Raw genomic sequence first — 12,160 nt, 5'->3', positions numbered from 1 at the left:
TAAAGGCCTGAAAATTATTTGCATGTATTTTGACTGTGTTATCTGTTTAATAATACAACAAGAGTCTTGTAGGTTGGGTAAACTATACGACTTTAGATATATAATGCGGCAGTCTTAAATAGTTAATAAGTTAGATAAAGTGATAACATATTGAAAATTGAACCTGACTTTCTAGAGACATTTCTTCTAGCGTATAATTTAAATTAATGCTTCTGAGGACTTAAATATGTAATATAATATGTTGCAATATCTATTGAAATATTAAATAGAGTATAGTGACAAATGGAAAATTACAGGATATGATGCCATGGTTTCTTCACTACATTCTCAAAACAAACATATTTTGGTCTAACTCACAATCAGTTTCAGTGGAGAAGGCACAAGCATCCCTGCAGTATATTAGTTGTAGTTTCGTATTGTTTATTTTATATATTTTTAATAGTCACCGGAGGGTATGTTTTTATTGAATTTAGAGAGAGAGGAAGGAAAAGGGAGAGAGAAAGAGAGAAACAAGGATCGGTTCCCTCCCATAAATGCCTAGACTGGGGATCAAACCCTGAGACCTGGGTATGTGCCCTGACCTGGAATCCAACCCTTGACTCTACAACACTCCTACCAACTGAGCTATACCGACCAGGATTATAGTTTCATGTATTTTAGTTAATTAAGAATAGTATTGAGTTAAAAATACTAGATTTCTAACCTGTTGAGCACACTTTAAGTATTTCATTATAGCTGGATCACCGACTGACCACAGATGAAAAAAAATTTAATGTTGGGAAGAGAAATTATAAAATATTTGTATGAAGACTATTTTATCTAGTTCGTCTTTGAATGTCACTAAATGCAAAGTTCTGTGCTATGAATGAAGAGAGTTAAGACACAATCCCTGCTTTGAGCAAGTAGTGGGTGAAGTTAGCTAAGTACTGGACATGTTCTCTTATATCTGTATGTGTGCATGAGTTGGAAAATACTGCCTGAGGAAAATAATGGTTTAAATACTAGTATAGCACAATCAAATTTCTTAAGACTTCACTTCATTGTGTAAAATATAAGATATTTAAATTACCAGGAATAGTTCAGTTTCTTAATGTTGCGTGTCACCACCCTTACCACCAGACCAAAACAAAGACCATTTAAAATTTTTATGAATTTTATTTTGGTGATAATAAAATTATAACCAGTTTAATAGTCTAAAGGTTATAAGGACATGCTGTATATTAATTTAAATGAAGGGGAAGATCACCCTGGCCAGGTAGCTCAATTAGAGTGTTATTCTCATACTCCAAGGTTGCAAGTTCGAAACCTGGGCAAGGCACATACAGGACTCAACCAGTAAATGTACAAATAAGTGGAACAACAAATTGATGTCTCTCTCTCTCCCTCTCTCTCTCTCTCTCTCTCTCTCTTTCTCTACCCCCCCTTCGTTCTTTTCCTCCCTCTCTCCCCATCCTCTCTCTATTTCCCTCTCCTTCCCTTTTCCTTCCTTTCTCTCTCTGAGAAAATAAAAAAAATCAGTAAATAAAAATTTAAATCAAGGAGAAAGTCATATTTCTCATATATAGTTAATAATTCAGTTCTTTTCCTTTTGGGCATAATTCTTGCATTGCCTGAGAAGATTCTAATAGGTTTGCTTTTCTAAAATTATATTATTACCTTTTTTCTAAATTTGGGATACAGCGCTTTTCAAACCTCATTTCTGTGCTGACCTGTGGAAAGAAAATAGAAGAGGAAAAATAGGGTATAGATAGAATTCAATTTTAAGGTACTTTTAAGAATATTGAAATTACTAGCTATAACTTATTTGAAAGCACTAAACAGAAGGAATATCATTTGTATATTTAATTTATATAAATCAAAAGTACAGTTAACTTGGGGTTCTTAAAGCAGAATCATGCAAAGGGCAAGTATTGTATTTTGTTCCTTTTATAATTCTATATGGTATATTCTTAAATGAAATTTGACAATTTGGTAATATTTTAATATTTTATACATGTATATTTAAAATGGAATTCTGTATCAAAAGTTACTTAGGGTGTTAAAGACTGTAACACAATTGGTTTACCAATAGCTTTTGAGTATAAAATAGTTGAAATGTTTGCCTTGTAAAATGCCCTAAGCTTAGCATGGCATTTCTGAAAGTATTTCTAATGGTTACTCTGTAATTTGCAAAATCTCTTTAAACTATCTCACATTTTACAGCTCAAGCTGTAAAATTGTTTCCCTTTACTCTGATTTGAAGAAAATGAAATACCTCAATTTATAACCTATTAGAAAGTAACAATATTACATTTTAGGAAAAGGTTACATTTAAAAATGTAAAAAAGTATCTGAACTGTTTCTTCAGGTCAAAAACCATGTCTTAAAAAGATTTCTATATCCTTAAAGTGCCTAATAGAATTGGGGAATCAAATATATTATCATTAGAGGCCCGCTGCATGAAATTTGTGCACTGGAGGCTTTCCTTCAGCCCAGCCTGCCCCCTCTCACAGTCCGGGAGCCCCTGAAAAAATGACAACTTTCTTTAGGCATTTTCAAGATGTCTCTTTCATAGGATATGACCTTTTTTTCTTCCTTCCTCCCTTTCTCACTCCCTCCTTCCCTCTCCCCTCCCTCCTCTTTTCCTCCTTCCTTCCTTCCTTCCTCCCTCCCCTTTTCCTCCTTCCTTCCTCCCTCCCTCCCTTCCCTTTCCTTCCCTCCCCTCCCCTTCCCTTCCCTCCCCTTTCCTTCTCTTCCCTCCCTTCTCTCCCCTCCCTTCTCCCTCCCTACCTCCCTCCCTTCCTCACCTGAGGATATGTTTCCATTGATTTTTAGAGAGCATGGAAGAGAGAGGGAAAGACAGAGAGAAGCATCAGTGTGAGAGGGACACTTGAATTGGTTGCCTCTTGCATGAGCCCTGATCTGTGCCCTGGCCAGGGAGGAGCCTGCAACCTAGGTACATGCCCTTGATCAGAATCGAACCCAGACCCTGCGGCCCGCAAGCCGAGGCTCTATCCACTGAGCCAAACCAGCTAGGGTAGGACATGACATTTCTTAGCCCATCCAGCAGTGGACCTTCGTTTTTTCTTCTAGGAGTGAGGTGGAAAAACCCTAGATCACCTTCTTGGATTCTTATTACCCGAGTTACCAAGAACACTGTGAGTGGTGTACCCGGAGTTTAGCCAATGAGCGGGACTGCTGGCGCGCGGTGGCTGGCAGACCCCCGATCTGTCTCTGTTCTGGGCCTGCTCAAGCTGCTGCAGCATCCGTGGCTTGCCTCACCTCCCACATCGACCCCTCCCACTCACCTGTGTGTGCAGCCTCCTCCTGAGTGGTCATTACATTACAGTGCCCTAAACAATTTGCATATTACCTCTTTATATATATCAGGGGTCTTCAAACTTTTTAAAGTGGGGGCCAGATCACGGTCCCTCAGAGAGCTGGAGGGCCGGACTATATGAACTACTAATTCCTACTGTAACACCTCGGCTGCGCTCACTGCCCAAAAAACCTGGCGGGCAGGATCAGACTCCTCTGGGGGTTGCATGTGGCCCGCGGGCCGTAGTTTGAAGACCCCTGATATATATAGACTAGGGACCCGTTGCAGGAAGATTCCTGAAAGCTGCCGCCACTGCCACCTGCCCTGCCCGCCCCACCCACCCCACGCTTTCCCTCTGGCAGCCGCCTTGCTTTTTGCTTTTCCTCCCTCTTCCTTCTGTGCTGTCTTCAGTCTTCTTCCTCCCTCAGCATATGCAAATTAACTGCCATCTTTGTTGGGTTAATTTGCATACTCGCTCTGATTGGCTGTGAGTGTAGTGAAGGTATGGTTAATTAGCATTTTCCTCTTTTATTAGTGTTGATTATAAAAGTAACCAAATGCAGGCATGCTACATTCTACCTATGTCCCTTATTCCATGTAGAAAATCTTTATCAAGTAGTTTGACAGGTACCTGACCAGGTACTTGTGTATGTGTCATATACACATTTAACTTCTCAAAACCCACTCTACTCCTCACCTCTTTTACTTGTAGCAGATGCGTCTGTGTCCCTCATCTGCTACAAGGTCAGTGGGTATGAACTTCCTGCAGATTTCCAACCCTCTCCCTCTGAAGGTAACTTCTCCCAGTACACATTGTGTTTTCACTACTTCCTCCGAGCAGCATCCCTTCCCTCCAGGATTCCCTCCTTTTCTCTCTTGTGGATTTTATACTGAATTGTGTTTTCAGCATCTTGAGCCTCTCTGGTAACTTCAAGTCCCCCCTTTTTATTCCTTGGTCTTTTTTCCCCTTCAGCTTTTTAAAAAGGTATCTGAGATTTTAAGTGGCCATCTTTTAATTGGGCCTCCTTAAGTCTCTGGACCTATTTTCTCTTTTCTGTTTCTTCCAGACTTATTAAATGTGTACAATAGCTCCTATATAAATTTCTATTTACTTCTCAGCCCATGGCAGTATTTTCCTGTTCATTCATAGCTTATGTACCATGTTTCTCCAGATGATTGCATAATCTCTACTAATCCCTATTCAAGTATGAGCTTTCAGCTCATCTTTTGAACTATGATCTCATTATTTCTCCCCAACGGGTAGCTCAGACTGAATTGACTACCTTATTTCCAAATTGGTTTCTTTTTCTGTATTTCCCCTTTTGTGTCCTCACTCATTTCTCTCTTTAAAAAAAAAATTATTGATTTCAGAGAGAAAGAGAAAGAAACATTGATTTGTTGTTCCACTTATGTATTTATGCATTCATTGTTGATTCTTATATGTGCTCTGACCAGGGATCTGAGTTGTTGCAGGTGGTAGATTTGGTCCTTGCCAGGCTGTTCAGTCGGTCGGAGCGTCGTCCTTTACAACAAAAGGATGCGGGTTCTATACCAGCTCCAGCACATACTTACGTTTCGGGGTTCCATCCCCAATCAGGGTGCCTGCAAGAGGCAGCTGATTGATGTTTCTCTAAAGGAACCAATAAAAACATATCCTTCTTTAAAGATTAAAAGGGGGGAAAGTAGATTGGTTTAGGAGGTGTTCTGGCAAGAATTATTTGACCTTTGCTTTCTTCATCTTTAATGTTTCATACTTATCTTTACATGGATTTTTAAAGTAAATAAAAATCTCATGGTGTGTTTTGAGAGAGTGAAAGAGAGGGAGGCAAGGGGAGAGAGAGAAACATCCAACTGAGAGAGACAATGGATTGCCTTGGCCCCACCTTCACCTGGACTGGGGTCAGGGATCAAACCCACGACCCAGGTATGTGCCCTTGACCCGTGACCCTTTGGTAAGAAGGTCCACGCTCTAATCAGTGCGGCAAACCCACCAAGGCTTGTGGTGGTTTTGGGACATATTTCCTATAAAGTAGAAAGTAAATTATTTCTGTTAAGGGAATTGTCATAACTCAAAGTTATAAAACTTATTATTTTTTCTGGCTTTATCATAGTGTCCTATTTTATTTGAAATAGCTGCGAAGCAGTCATCCCCCCCCCCCCCCCCCGTAGACATTGTATGATGACCTGAAATAAAATGTTCTCATGTACTTAACAAGTTTTATAAACTAGATTTGAGTTGTTAAGCTTAAAGTTTACTTCAAGGAAGAGAGTGCTTTGGGTGAACTTTTTATTTTGAGTCAGTTTTTCAGTCAGTGTTTCCATTTCTGAGTTTTGATATTATATGGTTTGAAAAATTCTAGGGAATTATATGCTGTAGTAAGAATAGTCATTGGATACCGTTTTTAATTAACTCCTTCTTAAATAAAGATTTATATTGGCAGGGTAATTTCTAGCAGCTTTGAAATACCCAACAGGTCATTTTCTGTTCCAAAAGCTGGAATTTTTTGCTGAGTCAGACGAAGCTTGTTATTTAACATGCTGATTTTGTGTCATAGTCAACACATTCCCGAGATGCTTTGTTCACAGTGCTGATGGAAAATACCCAAGACTTTAGTGTTTTCAAATAAATGTTTTATGGGCATCTCAGACAGCAGGTTTATTTTACGAAGTTTTACAGCATGTGGTGGTTCATTTATGTGAAAATATTTCTTACATGAAATGTACTAGTGTATTACATTAACAAATGTATTAACTAATTTCTTGGATAGAATACTGGTAAAACAACCTGTTAATAATATAGATATTTAAAATACTGAGATTTAAATGGCCAGTGAAGAGTTAAACTCATTTACTATTCACACTAAAAGCATATTTTTTAATATATCCCATGTTTTATTCTAAGAAGACATGTTATTTTGTCTTTTATAAATAGGCTCTTAAGCCGAAACCGGTTTGGCTCAGTGGATAGAGCGTCGGCCTGTGGACTGAAAGGTCCCAGGTTCGATTCCGGTCAAGGGCATGTACCTTGGTTGCGGGTACATCCCCAGTAGGGGGTGTGCAGGAGGCAGCTGATCGATGATTCTCTCTCATTGATGTTTCTAATTCTCTATCCCTCTCTCTTCCTCTCTGTGAAAAATCAATAAAAATATGTTAAATAAAGTGAAATAAAATAAAATAAAAGGCTCATGGAAGGAGATCTGAAAATTTAAAAAAAAAATAGGCTCTTAAATTACAAAGAAATTTAGAAATAAAAGTTTGACTAGAAACTATTTTTTATCTGAATATTGCTAGTTATGTAGTTCCATTTTCTCATTCCTATTGGAGAGCCCTGCATAGAATAGTGCTGGGGTTTTCTATCCTTTCAAGAATGAAAAGGCCTTTTTATTGTCACATTTATTGGTCCACAAAGTGAAATTCTAATTTTAGTCTCTATTGATGAGGAAATTACATAATAACTAAAAGTTCCAAAAACTACTGTGAATTAAGTAATACTTTTAAATGAAAAGATTTTCTTTCACTGCTTATGAATACTTTTTTTATTAACGACTAGAGGTCCAGTGCATGAAATCGTGCGCACATAGGGTCCCCAGGTCTAGCCTGCGATCAGGGCCATTTTCCGCCTGCTCGCCGGTCCCTGGCTGCTGCCGCCAGCCACCTGGTTTCCCTTGTGGGCCTCCCACCTTGTAGCGACTGGTTGAGTGGTCGTTCCGGTGGTTATGCTTATGGTCTGGCCTTTTACTGTATAGCACTCATTGTATGCCTGATCATTCCAGATTCTAGGTGATTTGGGCTTGCCTAACATTCAGCAGTTCATCCCCAAGTGTGGGACCCTGAAGAGCAGCCTTGTGCAAGAAAAACACTGTTTTATGCCGGTCACTCGTATTCGTTTTATCACTTGACAAAAGCTCAGACCTACAGAAAAGTTAAAAAATAGTACAAAGTATTCTTGTATGTCTTTAACCTAAATTCTTTTTTTAACCTAAATTCTTTAAACGTAAACATTTTACCCCATTCACATTTACCTTTTCTCTTTATATTGTATTACTCTCCCTCCCAGAACTTTTTGAGATTAAGTTATAGACATGATGTCCTTTTCCCCAAATTTTCCACAAATTTGTGTAATCTGAAAAGCGTTTCAGTTTTTGCGTTGTTTCCTGAATTGACATTTTGACCAGTACTGCGTGTTTTTTAAGAATGGCCCTCAATTTGGATTTGTCTTCTTGTGCTTAGAAATAACACAGTGAAGTTGTTGCTGCTAGCTCGTCATATCAGGAGGCACATGATGTTAACATTGATCATTTGGTTAAGGTGGCATCTGTTGGTTTCTTCTATTTGATTAATTCCGTCTTGGGTGTATTTTGAAGCTGTGTAAAAGTCAAGAACTCAGAAGGGTCTTGAAGATAACAAATCAGCCGTGGATGCCGGCAGCAGATGGGAGATAAAGGAGTTCTTTGGAGGGGGTCAGAGGTAAAGGATCTTCTTACTCAGAGAAATAGGAATAGCAGTGTAGTCAGCGTGTCAGTATTTGCCTGTCCCCCAGCCCGGCTCCCACTGGGAGATGTGAACAGGCACAGAAGGAGTCATGTTGGAGGAGACGTGAATCTTCTGGAAGGGGCAAGTAAGCCTGCCTGGCGTTGGCCCAGAGCGAGGCATTATTTTTTTATCTTACTGGACATTAGACAACCTGCGCTTTGCTCCGGAGGAAGCACTTTCTCCTGCGAAGGCTTTTCCGTATACAAACATCATTCTGAAGCGACTCCAGACACAGGCAGCCGGTGTCTCTGCTTGCAGCCACGGAGAAACGAGAGACTCACATTGAATTGTCTCCCGACAAACTTTGTTGTTCAAGCTTTCACCCACCGGTTTTGCATCCATTGATAATTCTTGCTTGAGTCAGTTATGATTGTTGCCAAATGGTAAATTTTTAATTCTACCATTCCTTTACATTTATTATTTGCTTTTTTTCTTTTTCCTGACTTATTCCCCAGATACCTCAGTTTTGCTCTCTCAGATATCTTCCAAAGTAAACTCCCTGAATATACGTCTTTCTTTAAGATTCTCCATTGAAGGGAACTCAGGCTAAGTCACAAGGCACCTCAAACTCAGCATCTAAAATTGAGTTCCATTTTGCCTTTAAATTCTCCTACTTTTTAAAAAAACATTTTCTATTATTATTATTTAGTGATCATTTTTTCAAGCCAGACACATGGTTGTGTCAGTTCCTTCTTTTCTTCACTCCTCACCAAGTTGTGTGGTTCTTCCTTCTACCTACCTACTGATAATCAGTCCTTTCCACTTCATCCCCTCAGTGGATGCCTTTGCGCAGGTCTGATCAGCTATTATCTGGACTATTAGTCATCTTTCCACGTTCCATTATTATTCCTTTCTAGTTTATCTTTCACAGATTTGCCTGAGTAATCTTTTAAAAATACAAATACGATTCTGTTTTCTAATTTGACTATGACTCGGCCTGAAGACAAGGTTCTTCATGATGTCTTTTTAAAGTCGTCTTTCTTCTCAAGGACCGTCTTTTTCTAGCTGCCCTCTCCACTGGCAAGCTGCGTTTTAGTGTGGAGATTGACAAACTTCTCACAGGGCCAGTTGGCAAGTATTTTAGGCTTTGCAAGCCACATGTGGTCTTAAAAAAAACACAACCCTGTAAAAATGTAAAAACCATTCTTAGCTTGTGGGTCATACAAAAATAGTTTGGGTCCGATTTGGCCAACCACAAATTGTGTGCGCTGCTGTAGCCAGTATGTCGTGTTTTTCATTAGTCTCTGTCCTTACATATGCTGTTGGTTTGTACTGCGAGGAATATCCTCTCCTGCATAGCAGACTTCTTCCCACCACCTTCCAAATTTAACTTTTAGGTTAACTTGTTACTGAATCCTTTGTGCTCCTTTAGGGCACATGCTAATCACCCCTTTTCTTTGCTGCCTACATCCTTAAGTTACTGCCCTCAGTGTTGTAGTTATTTATGTACATATCTTTGCCTCTTGCTGGGAGCTCATTGATGAAAAAAATGTTTATTTGGTGGTGGTGGGGGTGGGGGAGGGGAGGCTAGAAGGGGTCAAATGGGGGCGGCAGAAAAAAGGACATCTGTAATACTTTCAACAATAAAAACTTTAAAAAAAATGTTTATTTATTGCTAAATTCTTCCTGTTTCTAAATGTCTGTACTTGATTTGAATTAAAAAAAAATTGAAGATAGAAATATAAATGGAATGAAATAGAGCACATGTGCCAAACACAAGGCCCGCGGGCCAAATCCAGCCCGCCAGGCCTTGCAATGTGGCCCGCACCGCGCTGTCATCACTGCACTCCGCTGTCAGTTTATGACATTGTCAGTTTATGACTGTTCAGTAAACCATTCGGCCCGCGATTTAGGCTGGATTTTAGATTTTGGCCCCTTCTCTGATTGAGTTCGACACCCCTAAAATAGAGTATGGCTAATTGAATATGCTAATAAAATATCTAAAATGGTTGGTTATATATTTTTTGAAATTAAAAGAATACAATTAAAGACATTCTATTATTTGGTAGGACCCCCCCCCCCATTTCATTTAAAAATATATTTGAAATTGATGTTGAAATTGCCAAACAACCTGTGACTATCAAGACCATGTTAGAAGAGCTGGGAATGGATGATGAAGGCGATGATGACCTAGTTCCTCTACCAAACGTCAATGTGACAATATTAGAAAGGTCGTCCAGTGATGCGCCCACCACAAGGATGACCCTCCCCCTCCTGAGGTCGATGAGAACAAAGAAAAGCAAACAGATGATATCCCTGTTTGGGACCAAGAATTCCTCAACACTGACCAAGGAACACTTGTTGAACTTACTCTGGCTGCAAACTATTTAGACATCAAAGGTTTGCTTGATGTTACATGCAAGACTGTTGCCAGTGTGATCAAGGGGAAAACTCCTGAGAAGATTTACAAGACCTCGCTTATCAGAATGGACTTCACTGAAGGAGAGGAAGCCCAGGTATGCAAAGAGAACCGGTGATTGAAGAGAAGGAAAAGTTACAGTGCCTGACACTAACACTGTAAGGATTGTTCCATGTACTAGACCGCTGCTCTTTTATGATTGTTAATATAAGACAAACAGAAGACAAATGCAAATCAATTGTATTAGCAGAATATTGTCCTCATTGCATGTGTAATTTGGGTTTAGATTCCATATGCATGGCTAAGTTTCTTCCAATATGATTAAAGTACCTTTTTTCGTTACTCTGAATAAAACTGAATTGTTGGTTCTCTGTAAACAGTGACATTTTGGGCTTTTCCTCTTTTTGCAAAGCAATTTCTGCTTAGTTTATTGTCCAGTTAAAAGGTCCAGTGACATTTTAAAACTTGGCATTGTAAATAAAACAACTTGCAAAAGTTTTCTGAAATAGAAAAAATAAAAATAATGTAAATTTTGGTTATGAAAGTATAGAATAATAGAATTAATTTTCGTGCAAAATGACAGTACATAATTGAAGTATTTTTTTCTTTCTTTCTGGCATTTTAATCTTTTCCACACGTTTTTATATCTTATCACCTACTTACTGTATCTAAAAGCACAGTATAGACTTGCCGGCTGTTATTTTATAATAAATGGTACGTGCTCTTCTACAACTTGTTCCCCTCCTCAAATTGTTGTTTTGAGATTGACTCATGTTGATATGTGTAATTTCAGCTAATTCATTTTGCTGCTCATGATTAATTCTAACATGCACAGCTTTTCCCACATTTTAACCGTTTTGAAATTTTGATACATTTTAAAATTAATGCTTTGCCCTTACAATTGTTATTTTTTTCTTTTTTGTGGTATATAAATAAATATATGATGTTTGTGGTATAAAACACACTTGTATTGTGTGTGTGCATGAAAAAGCTGCACCTTAACAATTCCTTCTGTGACAATTAGGTTATTTCAGAATTTCATAACTATGTACAGTGTAGCAGTGAACATTATTTTGCCTGTTTTGTTGTACTTATGTGTGAGCGTGTCTGTAGGCAGGAAATGACGATTTCCAGTTTTGCTCTCTGAAGTGTTTGTCCGTCTTTCCCTAGTTTATAAGTCTCTGTTGCCTCACTCATCAACATTGGGTATTATCTTATTTTTTAAATATTTTCATTAAATTATTATCTGTGTACATATTTTAACATTGTCCCCCCCTCCCATACATACCCTCCCTCCCCAGAGTTTTGTGTCCATTGGTTGTATTTGTATGCAGGTATACAAATATGGGTATTATCTTATTTTTTGTCATTCTGGTGGTTATGAAATGGAATCCTACCATAGTTTTAATTACTATTTTCCTTATTACTAGTCAGGGTTGAGAATTTTCTTTTAAGAAGTCTTTTGGCCTTTATTTCCCTTTTTTCTAAATTGCTTGTTGATATCTTTTACCTATTTTCCTACTGAGTTTTGCCAAGCAGTGTGATTTCTTTAGATCTTTGGTCAGTTATATGTGTTGCCAGCATCTTCACTTTTTCTGTGGCCTTTATTTCTGGTGTCAATTGATAACTAAACAAAAGCTCAAATTTTGATAAAAAAGTTTCATTCTTTTGCTCTTAGTTTGTGCTATTTGTACCTTGTTAAAAGAAAAACTTTTTTGTAGGATTTTTGCTCGGAAGCCTGTGCTATGGGAGACCCTTTCCCCATAAGCAGAATGGATGTGCTGGTGGGCTGACGCTGACAGTGCTGGGAACTCCAGGGGGCCTGAGGGGGAGTTTTCTAATTAGCGAGGACAAATTGAAAGCAAAAGCAGTAGCTTACCAACTCTACTGTATAAATATGTATTTTTTAAAATAAAGAAAATAAGATTCCTAGAGTTAGCAGGCATCTTTTTTTTTTTTTTTTTTTTTAA

The 12,160-nt window shown here is 38.5% G+C and overlaps 1 protein-coding gene and 1 pseudogene across 8 annotated transcripts in view; both read left to right on the top strand.

Annotated features, from left to right (window-relative positions):
• Positions 1 to 12,160, top strand: part of HIPK3 (homeodomain interacting protein kinase 3) — a 62,256-nt gene that overhangs the window by 7,252 nt on the left and 42,844 nt on the right. The gene's annotated exons all lie outside the window — the stretch shown is intronic.
• LOC311627597 (S-phase kinase-associated protein 1-like) lies at positions 7,730 to 10,367 on the top strand (annotated as a pseudogene). The gene is made up of 2 exons: positions 7,730 to 7,916; positions 9,822 to 10,367. The product of its transcript is annotated as an S-phase kinase-associated protein 1-like (transcript).

The sequence above is a fragment of the Pipistrellus hanaki genome, assembly GCF_964339955.1.
Source record: "Pipistrellus hanaki genome assembly, chromosome: 9".
NCBI classification, from domain to species: Eukaryota; Metazoa; Chordata; class Mammalia; order Chiroptera; family Vespertilionidae; genus Pipistrellus; species Pipistrellus hanaki.
This window is presented reverse-complemented; position numbering and strand designations above follow the sequence as displayed.